Source organism: Engystomops pustulosus, chromosome 2 (assembly GCF_040894005.1).
Source record: "Engystomops pustulosus chromosome 2, aEngPut4.maternal, whole genome shotgun sequence".
In the NCBI taxonomy this organism is placed as follows: domain Eukaryota; kingdom Metazoa; phylum Chordata; class Amphibia; order Anura; family Leptodactylidae; genus Engystomops; species Engystomops pustulosus.
Window position 1 is genome coordinate 36,933,063 of NC_092412.1, and position 15,460 is coordinate 36,948,522.

Genomic DNA, 15,460 nt, shown 5'->3' on the forward strand with positions numbered 1-15,460 from the left:
GTCTTTGCAGGTCATGGTTAGTATTTTTAATTTGAATTGGCTCTGCAATGGGTAACCAGTGGAGAGACTGGCGGAGAGGCAGAGGAGAAGCGAGGAGACAGATGGATTACCTGGGGTGTTAGCTGGGAGACCGCAGAGAAGAATGTTGCAGTAATCCAACTTTGACTTTGGATTGAAGGTGGGTCAGAATCGCATAATGTTTAGGAGATGGAGACGGCCAGGTTTTAGTAACGGCCTTTTTTATTGGTCATTAATGCTGCAATAAGCAGGAAAAAAATAGCATTTTATTATGTTTGTGAAGCTTTTCATTTTTTTAGGCCTATAAATAATATTGTGTTGGTGTATGCTCTGTCCACACCATGCCTACTCCAGCCAAACAGCATGCATAAACAATAGCAAAAACACAAAATTCTGTAGGTGCATTTTTAAAATGTCGCTTTTTAATTACTACTACTGTTTCTTATATATTGGTTGATGAAAACATCCTTTTATTTGGAAAATCATTCTGATTGCAGTACAATAGATCATAAGCTGCATTCTTAAAGGAAAATTCTGATAAAATAATTTGGTAATTCTTTTGCAGTTGTATGGATGACCAAGTTCAGACCAGCAAACTTCATCCCTCATCATTTTCATGTTCCTTTCAGGTAACACCAGTGACCTGTAAAAGTAAAAGTATATATTATATAATTGTATAAGCAGTAAACTGTATTGCTCATAAGAAGTAGCTCTTTCACTACCATAGACACAGTAAAACTAGATTGGACAAAAAAATATTGTAACCCAATAAACAGATTGAAAATAATTTGGCCATACAAACATGCAACACTGGGAGCTGTATAGCTATTTACAGGGTGTAAATAGCCACTGTGCCGTGTAGTATCAGGGTGTAAGGACCTAAACATGGACTAAACAAAGCAAAGGAGACTAGAAAGAAATTTATAGACAGAGGCTATAAAATCATCTCCAAAACACCAGGTGACACAAATCCAGAGGTTTACAAAGAAAAGAACAAAGTACATCTGGCAAAGGGCAATGTGAATCTGTGCAGGATACACCAAGAAAGATCTCCAGAAGGTATTCTAGAGAAACGTGGCTCCCTGTGTCAGAAAGCTTGGTCTTAGTTGCAAGGGCACCCACAACACACAGCTAAAAACATCAAAAATTATCCTTCTAGGATCCCTGATCTAAATCTTATTGAATATCTGTGGACACATCCTTCACAGGATGGCACACAGATGAACATTGTATGTTGGTAAGCAACCAACCAGGAAAGTCAAAAAGTAGAAAAAAAATCTAGGCAGATACAATACGGACTAAACATTTACATCATACGCATTTTTTGCTGATGTGCAGTGCACATGCAGTCTGAGTGCTCCCTTATGCAACAAAGTAACAGGTTAAGGGCGCCACTATTTTTGCCCAGGACAGTTTTATTAGTGTGTGTATATGCCTTTTCCCTTTCCCTTTCCAACTATCATTGGAACATAAAACATGACAGAGGTGGTTATATGACATATACAATATGTTGGGCAGCACGGTGGCTCAGTGGTTAGCACTATAGCTATGCAGTGCTGGGGTCCTGGGTTCAAGCCCCATCCAGGTCAACATCTGCGAAGAGTTTGTATGTTCTCTCAGTGTTTGGGTGGGTTTCCTCCCACCCTCCAAAACATACTGGTAGGTTGATTAGATAGTGAGCCCCAAGGGGACAGGGATTTATTTGGAAAAAGCTGTGTAGAACTGTGTAATCTGTGTGCACGTAAATAAATGAATTAAAGGAATAGAGGGATATGGAAGTTAACTGTGAAATAAGCATCTTGCAGTTATCAAGAGGGAGGTGACGTCACATGAGGTGTGTGCATAATAAACATCCCAGAGCACTGGACACCTTGTCCCTGCACTCCGGGCTGCTAATTAGAAGAGCCTTTTCTAGGTGGTCTCAGCCTGTCAAGACTAGAGAAGGACAGCGCCAGGATCAACATTAAGGGGAGCATTTCTGAGTTTTTTTTTTTTACCGATTTACAACAGCTATAACAAAGAACCTGCTTCCTAGAAATGAGTAGCTAAAGTGGTGGTGGTGGGGGGAAACAATGAATTAACCGTCAAAGAAAGATATGCCACTTACCGAAGCGTTACACTGGACGTAGTCCATTCACAAATGAATTTTTACTGAAGTGAAGTTTCAAAACTATTTCTTATCCAACAATCCAAGAGAGCTCTAGTAAAAAGATAAATATTTTTTAAGGAATGTTATTATATGAATGAAATTAAAGAAAATTTTTAAAAAAGAAAGTATCTGTAAAATATCATCTGATGCTAGTAAAAAAAAAAGTCCCTGAAGAAGCTAGTGGTTTGAAACGCACATTGGGGTGTCTGGCAAATGTGACAAATAGTGTTTTTTTTTTTTTATCTTAACTGCATATGCTCATTGCCTTTGGGTTGGAAGTAAATAAAGAGGGTGTTGTGGTTTTCAATATTGGACTATGTAGAGTGGGGCCAGAGAGTTGAAAGGATAGATGTTGCAAGATGCAAGTTGCATGCGACACTTCAGAAAGAAATAATTTATAATAAGATCCAACCAGTAGAAAGGAAAGGTCGCGCAATTCATTACAGCGTCTTTCTGACAAATATCAGGAATTATTCTGTCACATGCATTTAATACATGACTGAGCCACAATGAGAGGCCGTCGATGTATATCATAACCTCTTCTAGCTGTGTCATGCAAATTATTATATACTTATTTGTCATTCTTACCTGAACACTATCACTGCCCTTGATTGCGCTGTGCGCATTTTGCCTCATTTTCCATGACCTCTAGTTTTTTTTTTCTTTACCCGCCAGATACGACTAAGAGGCTGCCCTAAAAAGAAAACATACAACAAACTTTACTACTACTACTTTATCGGCTCATCAAACAAATATAACCAAGGATTAAGGTTTTGAGCCTAGGAAAGTAATTTTTATTCTCAGGTCTTCACTAGCATGTAATATATATATATATATATATATATATATATATATATATATATATATATATATATATATATATATATATATATACACATACACAGTTACAAATGTATAACTTTAATACGTCTCATAGAAGATTTATAAGGATAAGCTGATGGCAATGAAGAAGTAGACAAGACTCATATGCAAGTAGATTAACAAATGAATGGCTATGAAAAGTCACAGCTTCATAGAACATTTGTAAGTCTATATTTTTATTGTCAAAACCCGTAATGATATCAAGCACAATGGCACCGTTACCCCATGACCGACACTTCCATGTACAGGGGTTAGCAGGAATTCATCATCTTTAATGCCCTTTGCAACTTCATTTTCTGTTCTACTTCAATCTACATATCATTCCTGTACAGAAGTCATATGATGAGGATGCAGGTGGCAATTCACCTATCTAGATATGCAGACAGGTACAGACGTATTTTAGGACTGTAATGAGAAACAGATGTTGAATGCTTAATGCACTTAGAAATATGATCCAGAACTGCATCATCTTGCACGAGTATTTGAGTTTATCAGACCTAACATTAAAAAGGACATCTACCACCATGATGAAGGATTGTAAACCAAGCACACCGACATATCTGTGTGTGCCCACTCCGATAGGATCTGCTGCTCTTTTAGCTTCTTATTCCCTTGTTTTTCCAAAAAAGGAGTTTAAAACTACGCAAATGAGCCTGAGGGGCTCCGGACATCATCGGTGTTAATGTCATTTGCATCATTTTTAATGGTTTTTTTTTTCCTTAAAAGCAAGGGCATAAGAAGCTTAACCTTTTAAGGATCTGGCCCTTTGTGTAAAAAAAATAGTTTTGATTGTGGGGAGTGAAAAATAGAAATTAAAAAACAAAGAGCTGTGTGACAGCTTGTTTTCTGCGCAATAAATTGCAATTCATAGTGATGGTATTTATTCTTCCAGGTCGTGTACTGGGAAACAGGGAAAAAAATTCCAAATGCAGTTAAACCCGCATTTGCACAGTTTTCTTGTGGGCTTGGATTCTCCAGCTTTCACTGTGCGCCACAAATGACATGTCTATTTATTCTTTGGGTCGGTGCGACTACGGGGATACCAAATTTGTATAGGTTTCATAATGTTAACACATTGTTACAGGGGACATTATTCATAACTGGACCCTCTGCTCTATTATTATATATATTACATATAGTGTAAATGGATACAGTATATACTGACCACAGTCACTGATATTCTGTGGTGAGATGTCAGTGTGTACTGAAGCCATTGGGTCATTAACATATCAAAAGGCTTTGAACAGTAAGAAGCCACCATGAACCAGGTGTGAGATTCCCTGCACACTACTGGGGTCTATCCTGAGAGGGTCTTAGGGTGGAGTTATAAGGGGGTGGGAAGGGACTACACACAAGGATATTTAAGCATGGTAAAAACAGAAATCACTCTCTTTGGTCTCTTGTTCTTGACCCCCCCCCGGACGTACAGCACTTACCTAAGGAACAGGTCATATATTGTGTGTGCTTTCTGTGTATGTATATAACTTTATAAGAGTAATTATAACATAGTACTTATTATAATACAGTAGACTTTATACGTGTACCTATAGATATTCCAGGTGTTATGTGTTTTACCATATATATACATAGCTAAGTGTTTACAGTGAGAGTGTATATATTAGCGTAACTATATGTATAACCTGTAGCCGTATCCCATTCACACGTGGATCTGTGCCCTGCACGTGTATTGGAGGATTAGATATATAGATGCTATTGTGCATGAGTCTCTATATGTACATGTATATGGTCAGGTACTGGATGTGACTCCTGCTTCAGGATATATCCAGGAGCTTCTGTAGTGTTAACTATATATTGTATATACATACACATTACAGGCGGTCCCCTACTTAAGGACACCCGACTTACAGACAACCCATAGTTACAGACGGACCCCCCTGCCCATTATGACCTCTGGTGAAGCTCTCTGGATGCTTTACTATAGTCCCAGACTGCAGTGATCAGCTGTAAGGGGTCTGTAATGAAGCTTTATTGATAATTCTTGGTCCAATTACACCAAAAATTTTGAAACTCCAATTGTCACTGGGGCAAAAGAAAAAAAATTGTCTAAAACTTCCATTATAAAATATACAGTTTCGACTTACATACAAATTCAACTTAAGAACAAACCTCCAGACCCTATCTTGTATGTAACCCGGGGACTGCCTGTACTGTGTCCGGGAGGGGTCAGGAGAAGAAGGTTTGTGTGTAGTTGTGTTCTCTATGTATTTTGTATTGTATTTTATGTAGTTACTTTGTCACATGTATGTTGTTAGTAAAGTCTTTTTGTATATAAGTATCTGCGAGGGTTGTATGTTATTCCTGTGATATATGAAGGACTGGAGTGGGTGCTTATGGTAAATAGCACAGACTAAGGGGCTGGACAGAACCACTGGAGCCTAGAGGAACTGAATAGAAACCCAATCCCCAAACCCCCCTTTATCACACATTTACAAAAATTAAAAACTAACTTTCATATTTTGGTGTACGGAGCTGTGCGTGGTGTAATTTTTTGCAACTTCTGACGAAGTTTTCAATGCTACCATTATAAGGAATGTACGACCGTCTGATCACCTTTTATTGAATTTTTTATATTTTCCAAAAGTGCCATTTTCAAATTCAGGCACTATTTTCCGTTACAGGGTTAAACAAAGTGAAAAACCGTTATTATATTTTGATAGAACGGGCATTTTCAGACGAGGCGATACCTAATGTGTTTATGATTTTTACTGTATTTATATCGGTTGTAGGGAAAGGGGGGTGATTTGAGTTTTTAGGTTTTTTTTTTTTATTACATATATATTTTTTTAAACTTTTTTTACTTTTACTATTTTTCAGACTAATCCTAGGGTACTTTAACCCTGGGTTGTCTGATTGATCCTATCATATACTGCCATACTACAGTATATGGAGATTTTTATCCTCATACATTAATATGTACAATGAGCATATACCTTATATACTCGAGTATAAGCCTAGTTTTTCAGCACAAAAAAATGTGCTGAAAACCCAAACTCGGCTTATACTCGAGTAAAAAATATATAGGTTTTACCAGGTTTTTGTGGTAAAATTTGGGGCCTCGGCTTATACTTGGGTCGGCTTATACTCAAGTATATACGGTAGTAATAAATGGGTTAAATCCAGAGAGCCTCGGGTTTTCGGAAGACCCAGGCTGTCATGACAACCGATCGCCGCTCCCAGATGACATCACGGGGAGCGATGTGTGGGTGTTACCAACTATGGAGAGGGCTCAGCCCGTGAGCCCTCTCCATGCACCCGCAGGCGACCCATGACATGCTATTTTGTCATGGGTTGTGAAAGGCTTAAAGAAAAGCAGATCCTGCCAGAAGGGGCACACACCAGTATGTCAGTGTGCTGGGTTTACAATCCTTTAAGGTCTGAGAAGCCATGTGATCAGTTGTACAAGTTGATCAATATCTCGATTAGATGCTGTTTTTACATCACCTTTATGTCTAACGCTTGAAGCGCTGTATGCAAAAACCCAGACTAGAAAAATTTGTTTAAAAATTATCTTTTAGATCCACAGATTAAAGGTAATAAAAGACAACCAATTTCTTAGCCCCATTCATTTTTAGGTCTTATGGAACCACATTTCAGGATTTTGGGTTAAATATATTGGAATTCTTTCAGAATAAATTTTCCATGTCACCATCTATACCGTATAAAATGTTCTATATGCAATTTTCACTGTGGCCAAAAAGCCAAGTAACAGACTGATACCCAACTCTAAGTTCAGCAGTATAAAACCATCATGGCATCCACTACTAATACCCTGTTTCCCCGAAAATAAGACAGTGTCTTATATTAATTTTGCTCCTAAAGATGCACTAGGTCTTATTTTCAGGGGACATCTTATTTTTCCATGAACAAGAATTTACATTTATCGTTGAACAAAAAAATCTACTTTTCTACCATCCTTGTAACTCTCCAAACTCTGAATTTAATGCTGTAATACTTTTGACTCCATTTCTATTAGAATCATTGGCCACAATCTCTCATGTTTAGTAAAAGCACTTTCCATAGATAACCCCTTCTTATCCTGGAAGCAGCTGGTATCACATTTGCAGCACAACATTCAGTGATTTACTTCCAGGAATTCTTCCCCATGTCTCAAGCTTCTGCAGCATCTAAAAGATTTACTAATACTAATGTATGGCGTGGGGGAAGCTGCCGCAATACTAGGTCTTATTTTCAGGGGAGGCCTTATATTTCTAAGCCTGAACAAAATTGTACTAGGTCTTATTTTCGGGGGATGTCTTATTTTAGGGGAAACAGGGTAGAAGACTTTATAGCTCATTAACATATCTGCAAAGCAAAGATTTCCATAGACAATGAGCTGGCACCAGACTATGAGGCTAAGGTAAAGTATATCACTAAATGCTATTACCAGAGCCCATACATGATGACAGCACCCATAATTAATAACCGCTATAAAAGAATCTTAACGCCTTGATGCCCAGCCCTCAGTTTGGCTGGTTGTTGTATAGTCTGCACCTTAAATAAGGTTGTATGAGGACTTAATGTTATACAATACTTAAAAGGGAACCTGTCATCAGTAACTGACCTCCTAAACTATTACCAGTATATGTTGTCAACCAGCTGAACAAATTCTAGTTATTGTTTCTTTCATAGCTTGGTAGCATCATCAAGGAAATAAAAACTTTGAATTCAGGTGTTAACTGGTTGAAAAAATTAAGGAGGCAGAGTGGTTAACACGGAAGTCAAGCTCTCCTCCTCTCTGAGCACCTCCTCCCCAGGAAATCTGGTTAATGATGACCATTGACACAGGGTCATCAATCACAGTGAAGGGGACATTTCAAGGCAGAGAGAGCTTGACTTCAGGTGCTATAACCTCCACCTCCTTGACTTCATAAAACAAACTTAAATCTCATTTCAAAGTTGATTTTCTGGGGTCACTAAACTGGACCATGAAAGAAACATGACCTGGAAGCTGTTCAGCTGCTTGATAGCATACTGCTAGTGGTTTATCTGGCTAATTTCTGATGACAGGTTCGCTTTAAAGCTGAAGAAAAACTACATGTTGGCTGGCTTAGCTGATTAACTAAAACAACCAGCCTCTTTATACCAAAAAGGAGGGGAAAGAACTCCCTGTCATCTGGGGAGGTATTGAGTCAAAAATGATATACACTCACCAGCCACTTTATTAGGTACACCTGTCCAACTGCTCGTTAACACTTAATTTCTAATCAGCCAATTACATGGCGGCAACTCAGTGCATTTAGGCATGTAGAAATGGTCAAGACAATCTCCTGCAGTTCAAACCGAGCATCAGTATGGGGAAGAAAGGTGATTTGAGGCCTTTGAACGTGGCATGGTTGTTGGTGCCAGAAGGGCTGGTCTGAGTATTTCAGAAACTGCTGATCTACTGGGATTTTCACGCACAACCATCTCTAGGGTTTACAGAGAATGGTCCGAAAAAGAAAAACCATCCAGTGAGCAGCAGTTCTGTGGGCGGAAATGCCTTGTTGATGCCAGAGGTCAGAGGAGAATGGGCAGACTGGTTCGAGCTGATAGAAAGGCAACAGTGACTCAAATCGCCACCCGTTACAACCAAGGTAGGCAGAAGAGCATCTCTGAACGCACAGTACGTCGAACTTTGAGGCAGATGGGCTACAGCAGAAGACCACACCGGGTGCCACTCCTTTCAGCTAAGAACAGGAAACTGAGGCTACAATTTGCACAAGCTCATCGAAATTGGACAGTAGAAGATTGGAAAAACGTTGCCTGGTCTGATGAGTCTCGATTTCTGCTGCGACATTCGGATGGTAGGGTCAGAATTTGGCGTCAACAACATGAAAGCATGGATCCATCCTGCCTTGTATCAACGGTTCAGGCTGGTGGTGGTGGTGTCATGGTGTGGGGAATATTTTCTTGGCACTCTTTGGGCCCCTTGGTACCAATTGAGCATCGTTGCAACGCCACAGCCTACCTGAGTATTGTTGCTGACCATGTCCATCGCTTTATGACCACAATATCTGATGGCTACTTTCAGCAGGATAATGCGCCATGTCATAAAGCTGGAATCATCTCAGACTGGTTTCTTGAACATGACAATGAGGTCACTGTACTCAAATGGCCTCCACAGTCACCAGATCTCAATCCAATAGAGCATCTTTGGGATGTGGTGGAACGGGAGATTCGCATCATGGATGTGCAGCCGACAAATCTGCGGCAACTGTGTGATGCCATCATGTCAATATGGACCAAAATCTCTGAGGAATGCTTCCAGCACCTTGTTGAATCTATGCCACGAAGAATTGAGGCAGTTCTGAAGGCAAAAGGGGGTCCAACCCGTTACTAGCATGGTGTACCTAATAAAGTGGCCGGTGAGTGTATATAGCTTAGTAGAAAGTGGCTATCCAGGCTAGAATAGCATTATATGTGTATACACAGTCACTATTTTGTCATTTCAACAAAACTAAATCAATGCAGGGTTAAAACACTGACAAAACAGACACTTGATGCAGGGAGATGAAACCCAACCCTCATTGGTTGCACACCCCTAGTTTAGTTCCACCAATCTCTAGCCTGGAACAACCCGTATAAAGTGATTCACAAAACCCATTAAGTGCTCTGCATTCTCTCTAAAGAGTATCCCAACAGAATACAGCTCTTGTCAGTGGGTCCCTCCAAGGAGACCCACTTTCAGGGACAGATTTAAAAAAAAAAAGTCTGAATAGATTACTGCAACGTAAAGAAAAGTTTCATCAGGCTTCACCCACCAATATGCTTACATAACAGGTTTACAAAGATCACAAAAATGTTATATTTCCAACACAGGAATCTGCACCAACAAAAAGATAAGAATGTATTCAAAGTGCAAACATGGATTCGACATAGGACCCAAAGTACAACGAGGGCCTACAGTGTAGATAAATATTGCTTAGATGGCAAGATAGAAAACATTTAAGTGACTTGTTATCCAAGGAGGATGAGCTCATTGAAAACTTGAAAGTTCTCTTTTGTCAGACTACTGGCAAGTTTACGGAGGCCAAGAATTGAGTGCAAATGTTTGTTAAGCTGACACCCCCCCACCCCCCCCCGCTTTCAAACCCACAAGTTTTGTAAAAGGTGCTTAAAGAGTGTTTGTCTGAAGAAAAGAAATTTGCTAACTTTGTGCCGACTTAAAACATGTTGCTATTAGTCACAAGATGAAATACTATTTCATGTATATAAAAGGAAAAAAAAAATAAAATATTGTTTTCAACACAAAAAAAAAACTACTGATGCTATGCAATTTGTACGAGATAAATAGTTTTTATAATTTTCAGACCCCTGGGCAGACCCATCCCAGACAAATTTAAGCAGTTTCTAAAATATTTCTTCTAATTTTTACATAGAAAAATGAAACCCCAGCATCGAGTCTTAATAGTGCGGCACTTCTTTTTTTTGTAGAGATTACTTGTCTTTCATTCTCAAGATAAAACCGAATATTGAACCAGGAGCTCCACAAAAGTCACACATCATGCCCACATCACTCTTACAAAAGTCAAATGCTGAGCTGCAGACACTAGTTTACAATATGATGAAAAAAAAAAATTATTTTTTTAAAATCAGAAAATGCAAAAGCTGCACTTGGAGACATCTTCAGGCTCTGGACCTTAAAGTGCAGTTGAGTTGCATCAATTTGTGGTTTTAAACCATGGTGCGTAAAAACATCCTTAAAGGAAACCTACCACTTGAAGTGGTGGGTGTAAGAAGACAATACCGAGCACCAGCTCAGGGTGAGCTGGTGCCAGAGCTTATTTTTGTTAGTGTCCTAAACCGCTGTATCGCGGTTTAAAACACTTTTTAAACTTTATGGCCGAAGCTGCTTCGGCGCACCATGCACGTGGCTACATAAGAAGTGAAGGAGAGCCGCGCACACGGTTGAGCGCATGGTGCGCCGAAGCAGCTTTGGCCAGAAAGTTTAAAAAGAGTTTTAAACCGCGATACAGCGGTTTAGGACACTAACAAAAATAAGCTCCGGCACCAGCTCACCCTGAGCTGGTGCTCAGTATTGTCTTCTTACACCTACCACTTCAAGTGGTAGGTTTCCTTTAATAATCCTGTATTTTTAAAAGCTCAGTTATAAGTGCAAGAGCACAAAGTGAACAAAAATAATAAAAAAAATTTTTTATACTACATGTAATGAGCCCCCACTCTCGAGTCCAATCACGGGTTACACTTACAATAAGGAGGAGTCAAAATGCCCTTTCTATGGAATAGATACACTTTGGCTGTGGAAACGCAGCGCAGACAATTTTCGGCCAGCCTTCTGGTGATGGAGTTCCCAAGACTGACAAAGTGGTTACCCCGAATTCACTCATTTAAACCTAGTGGGTTTTTGGCCCCAACCCATTAACCCCTTCCCTGCAGAAAGTTATTCTTTGTGGATGGTTTTGATTAAAACCCCATAACTTTTGATATGGAAGAGGTTACAACCCACGCCACTGCTTCCAATCATCAGGGTACCTCTCAATCCATACCAATTGAGATGGCTAGGCTTAAAATCAGGGGATTTGGTGGGGTAATAAATAAGAGCATGTGGGACCCAGTCAATAAAGACACAAAAGACAAAATGTATAACTGATGTAATATCAAAATATAACCAATAAAAACAAATTATAAAATTATAGAAACGTTAAAAAAACCACACACACAACACCCCGTTCCCAGAGCATAAACATGAAAGATGTGATCTAAAAGTATTAGTTATGTGTGATAAGTGGATGCCAAAACTGAAACAAGTGATGCAGTATATAATCTCTACTATACCATAAGGCACTTGCATAGAGGTGTATTCAATATTTTTTGGTTATGGTTAACACCAAGAGATAAATATTTTTTTTTGGAAAACGGGTGAAGTGGGTAATAAAATGGACATTACATAAGAAAATTGAATTACCTTTCAAAATCCCTCCTAAGTTGGTTTCAGACACTCAAGCCTGCCACGGTTTATGGCAGTAATACTGGAGAACAGCAAATTCCTATGAACTTCAACATAAATTGTTTCACAGAGGATACGCTAAAACAAACAATTCATTAGAATAATTCAGAATAAGTCGTCTTTTTAGATTTTTAAATTAGTCACAGCAAAGGCATTTATTATGCAACTTGGTGTATTAGATATTTTTCCAGATCTCAAAGGTTCATGGAATAGTTTAGAGAAATACGAAATCTTCACAGTGTAAGAACCATTATTGTAGTGAATCCCATCCACCACTAATACCAAAATATTACCAAGAAGATTGATAGGCGCTTAATGACAAATTTATAAGTAAATTTGCAAAAGGACAAATATAAAAAAAAAAATCCCTAAATTATGGAAATATGGATATCAGTAACATATGACATTTGAACATTCCCCTGTGTTGGTAAAATACTTATGATCATATCCATAGCCACAACTGCCCTCGGCGATCGTTACAGATGTTCATTCCATTTTTCTTGCCCTTTATCCAGAATTCTTCATTAGGTCATACATTAACTACAACTATAAGTTATGTAAGAAAATTTTTTTTTCTTCAATACAGTCAATTATTAAAGGGGTTCTCCCACGAAGAAAAGTTAGGCCCTATGCCACGGATGACCGTTCTGCTCCATTATTCCCCATGGAGCTGGCGGAAATTGCCAAACGCTGCACTCACCGAATTCTGTCATCTCCATAGAAAATAATGGAGCAGAACGGTCATGCGGCTGTCTGTTCCATTGGTCTGACGGACCCCTCATTTTCACGATCAGCAGGGGTCTCAGCACTGTGACATCCACTGATCAGCAAGTTAGGTAACTTTTCTTCGTGGGAAAACGCCTTTAACTTCAAAGGATGTATGGTATATAGTAGGATTCAAAATTAGGTCACAATTAAAGAACATTATCACCGGGGATGAAGGATTGTAAACCAAGCACACCGACATACTGGTGTGTACCCCATCTGGTATGGTCTGCCCTTTTAGCTTCTAATGGCTTTGTTTTTGAGAGGGGGGGGGGGTACGACGTTAGAAATTGTGCAAATGAGTCTTAGGGGATCCGGGCGCACCATTGAGGGTGCAGCCACACGTTCAGTTTTCAGATGCAGTTTTTGAAGCCAAAAGCAGTTGCGGATCATAATGGGTGAGGACTTGTGATTAAGAACTGCTGCTCCTCCTCTATTTAACTCCACTCCTGGTTGGGGCATCAAAAACTGCATCTGAAAAACTGAACATGTGGATGCACCCTCATGCATGAAGCCCATCAGACTCATTTGCATAATTAAAAATAAAACTTTGTAAAACCCAGGGAATAAGCAGCTAAAAGAGCAGAGGGGGGGGGGGGACACCTGTATGTCAGTGTGCTCGGTTTACAATCTTTGATTCTGGTGGTAGATTAAAAGGGCACCTGTCACCAGGAGATCCATTTTTAGCACCCCCCCACACACCCCCAGAGAATAGTACATACATTGCCAGAGTTTTTGTATAAATAATTTTTACACAAAAAAAAAAAAAAAAGGATGTTATATGGTACCTTTCAATGCCATGTGCTCTGTGACTAGGCACTTGTCCCCCGGGAGTGGCTATAAGGAGCAGCCCCCCCCCCCCCCCCTTGGGAAAAAGCTCCTCCAGGTGTCCTTATCAAATAAATAACTCCCATCACTCGGGATTGGGTGTGCTAAGTGCTAAAAATGGGTCCCCTGGTGACAGGTTCCCTTTAAGCAACACCTACAGTAATTTCCTCACCTACAGTCCAAAAACATAGGAATGGCTTTGTTTGAATGGAATGATATAAAATTGTGCAAAATATTAGATCAAATTATCAAGTGTTGATTTAAGGGGAGACTATGTTGCTGCATTGCTGCACACAACCTGCATATGGTGGCACATTGAGAGTTTAGGTCTCTAACTACAGTCAATAGTATCCCATAAATAGGTTTTTGAATGCAATGTATAACATACACATTTAAAAAAAAAAAAAAAAGTGAATTGTAGGATTTCAGCAAAAACTGGGCATGCGGTTATGTCTCAAACAAATACGTAATTGAGTACAGCTGTGATCTGATTAGACACTGAGTTTTGCCATAACCACCTATCTACTCCCAGAGACGGGTTTTAGGTAATGTATCTATTGCTTGGTGTATCCTGGTTAATAGGGTCAGAAGACAACATCAGTCCATCAAGTCCAAACTATTAAATTATACGTCAAATCCGAAGGCAGTAAAAACCCTACCAGGCTGATGTTAATTGGCCCGAAGCAGGGAAAAAGTCCTTCCCCGTTTAGTTACTTGACAAAGTGAAAGTGTGAGATCATAAGATACAGAATCAGGTAGGTAGTTTTTAAGGATTGCCTACCATCTATGCAGTACTGACGTAGCTGTTCTGGGGGTGGTGAGAGCAGAGGTTCCAGAAGACCATCAGTAAGAAGGATCAATTCATCCAGAAACAAGACCCTCATTACACCATAGTATTTGCCTGGACTATTAACAAATGCTTCAGAGAAGGTAATGTGGTGCCAGGGCACTATTACATGTCCCGCTATTGACAGTCACAGTATCGTTCAACTGAAGTGGTACAATGAGAACAGAGCTGTAGACTGGAAGCGCCTCACTTAGAGCAACAAATACACTAAGATGCTTTGAATTTGACGAGAGTTTGGTTTGAGCTTGGAAACATTGGTGGTTAGCAGTTCACCGACATATGCATCCTATGGCCACATGTGTATGCTGCAGGTTTTCCAGTTGCTATTTTTCACCAGAATATTGCCCACCCACAGAAAGGGCATGCCTGGAATTTCTCCAAATTATAACATTTCCTTAGCCTGTCTGGTTGCTATATTTATCTCAAAATGAGGATATATGGGAAGATCACGGATACAACTTACTAGTTTGCTGGAAGTATATGCCCAGACCAATCATATTTTAAGTTACATCCAGGCTCAGAAGGGTATCGGAACCTCCATTACAACTTTACAGCTTTCCACAATAAACTTAAAATACATTTTGCCAATGTAATCCCACATCAACAGTATATATTACATTCACACAGGACTATGTATTAGATTTCGAAAAAACTTTTAGTGTGTTTTTTTTTCCTCAACGAGTGTCATTTCTCAGAAGTAGACATCACAACTGTCTGATGAGGTGCCTGTTACCCAAAAGTGATATCCACAAACAGAATACCATGAGGTAGCTGAAGACCCACATTGAATTTATTTAGGTAGCAATTGTAATTGTAGTCACATTATTCCTATAAAAACTAAATAAAAACTGGATTTGCATTATAAAACATACATTTCAGAGGTGCAAAATATTTGCTTGGACAATAGTAAAACAAACAAACAAAAAAAAAAAAAAACATGCCAAATATGTACAAGCTACAAAGGCAGAAAGAGGGGCATCCAAGACCGGAACAAACAATTAAA

General features: G+C 39.3%; 1 protein-coding gene across 3 annotated transcripts in view; it reads right to left on the reverse strand.

Moving 5' to 3' along the window:
• Window positions 1-411: 411 nt before the first annotated feature.
• The window catches only part of PSPC1 (paraspeckle component 1), a 68,499-nt gene continuing 53,450 nt past the window's right edge, over window positions 412-15,460 (reverse strand). For 2 of the 3 annotated variants that reach the window (XR_011853028.1, XR_011853027.1), the window contains 3 exons: window positions 2,756-2,861; window positions 2,126-2,218; window positions 418-661 (listed from right to left, as the gene is read on the reverse strand). The gene's annotated coding sequence lies outside the window, so the exon portion shown is untranslated. Of the gene's footprint in view, window positions 662-2,125; window positions 2,219-2,755; window positions 2,862-11,975; window positions 12,096-15,460 lie in introns of all 3 variants that reach the window. The other variant, XR_011853029.1, reaches the window with a different exon arrangement.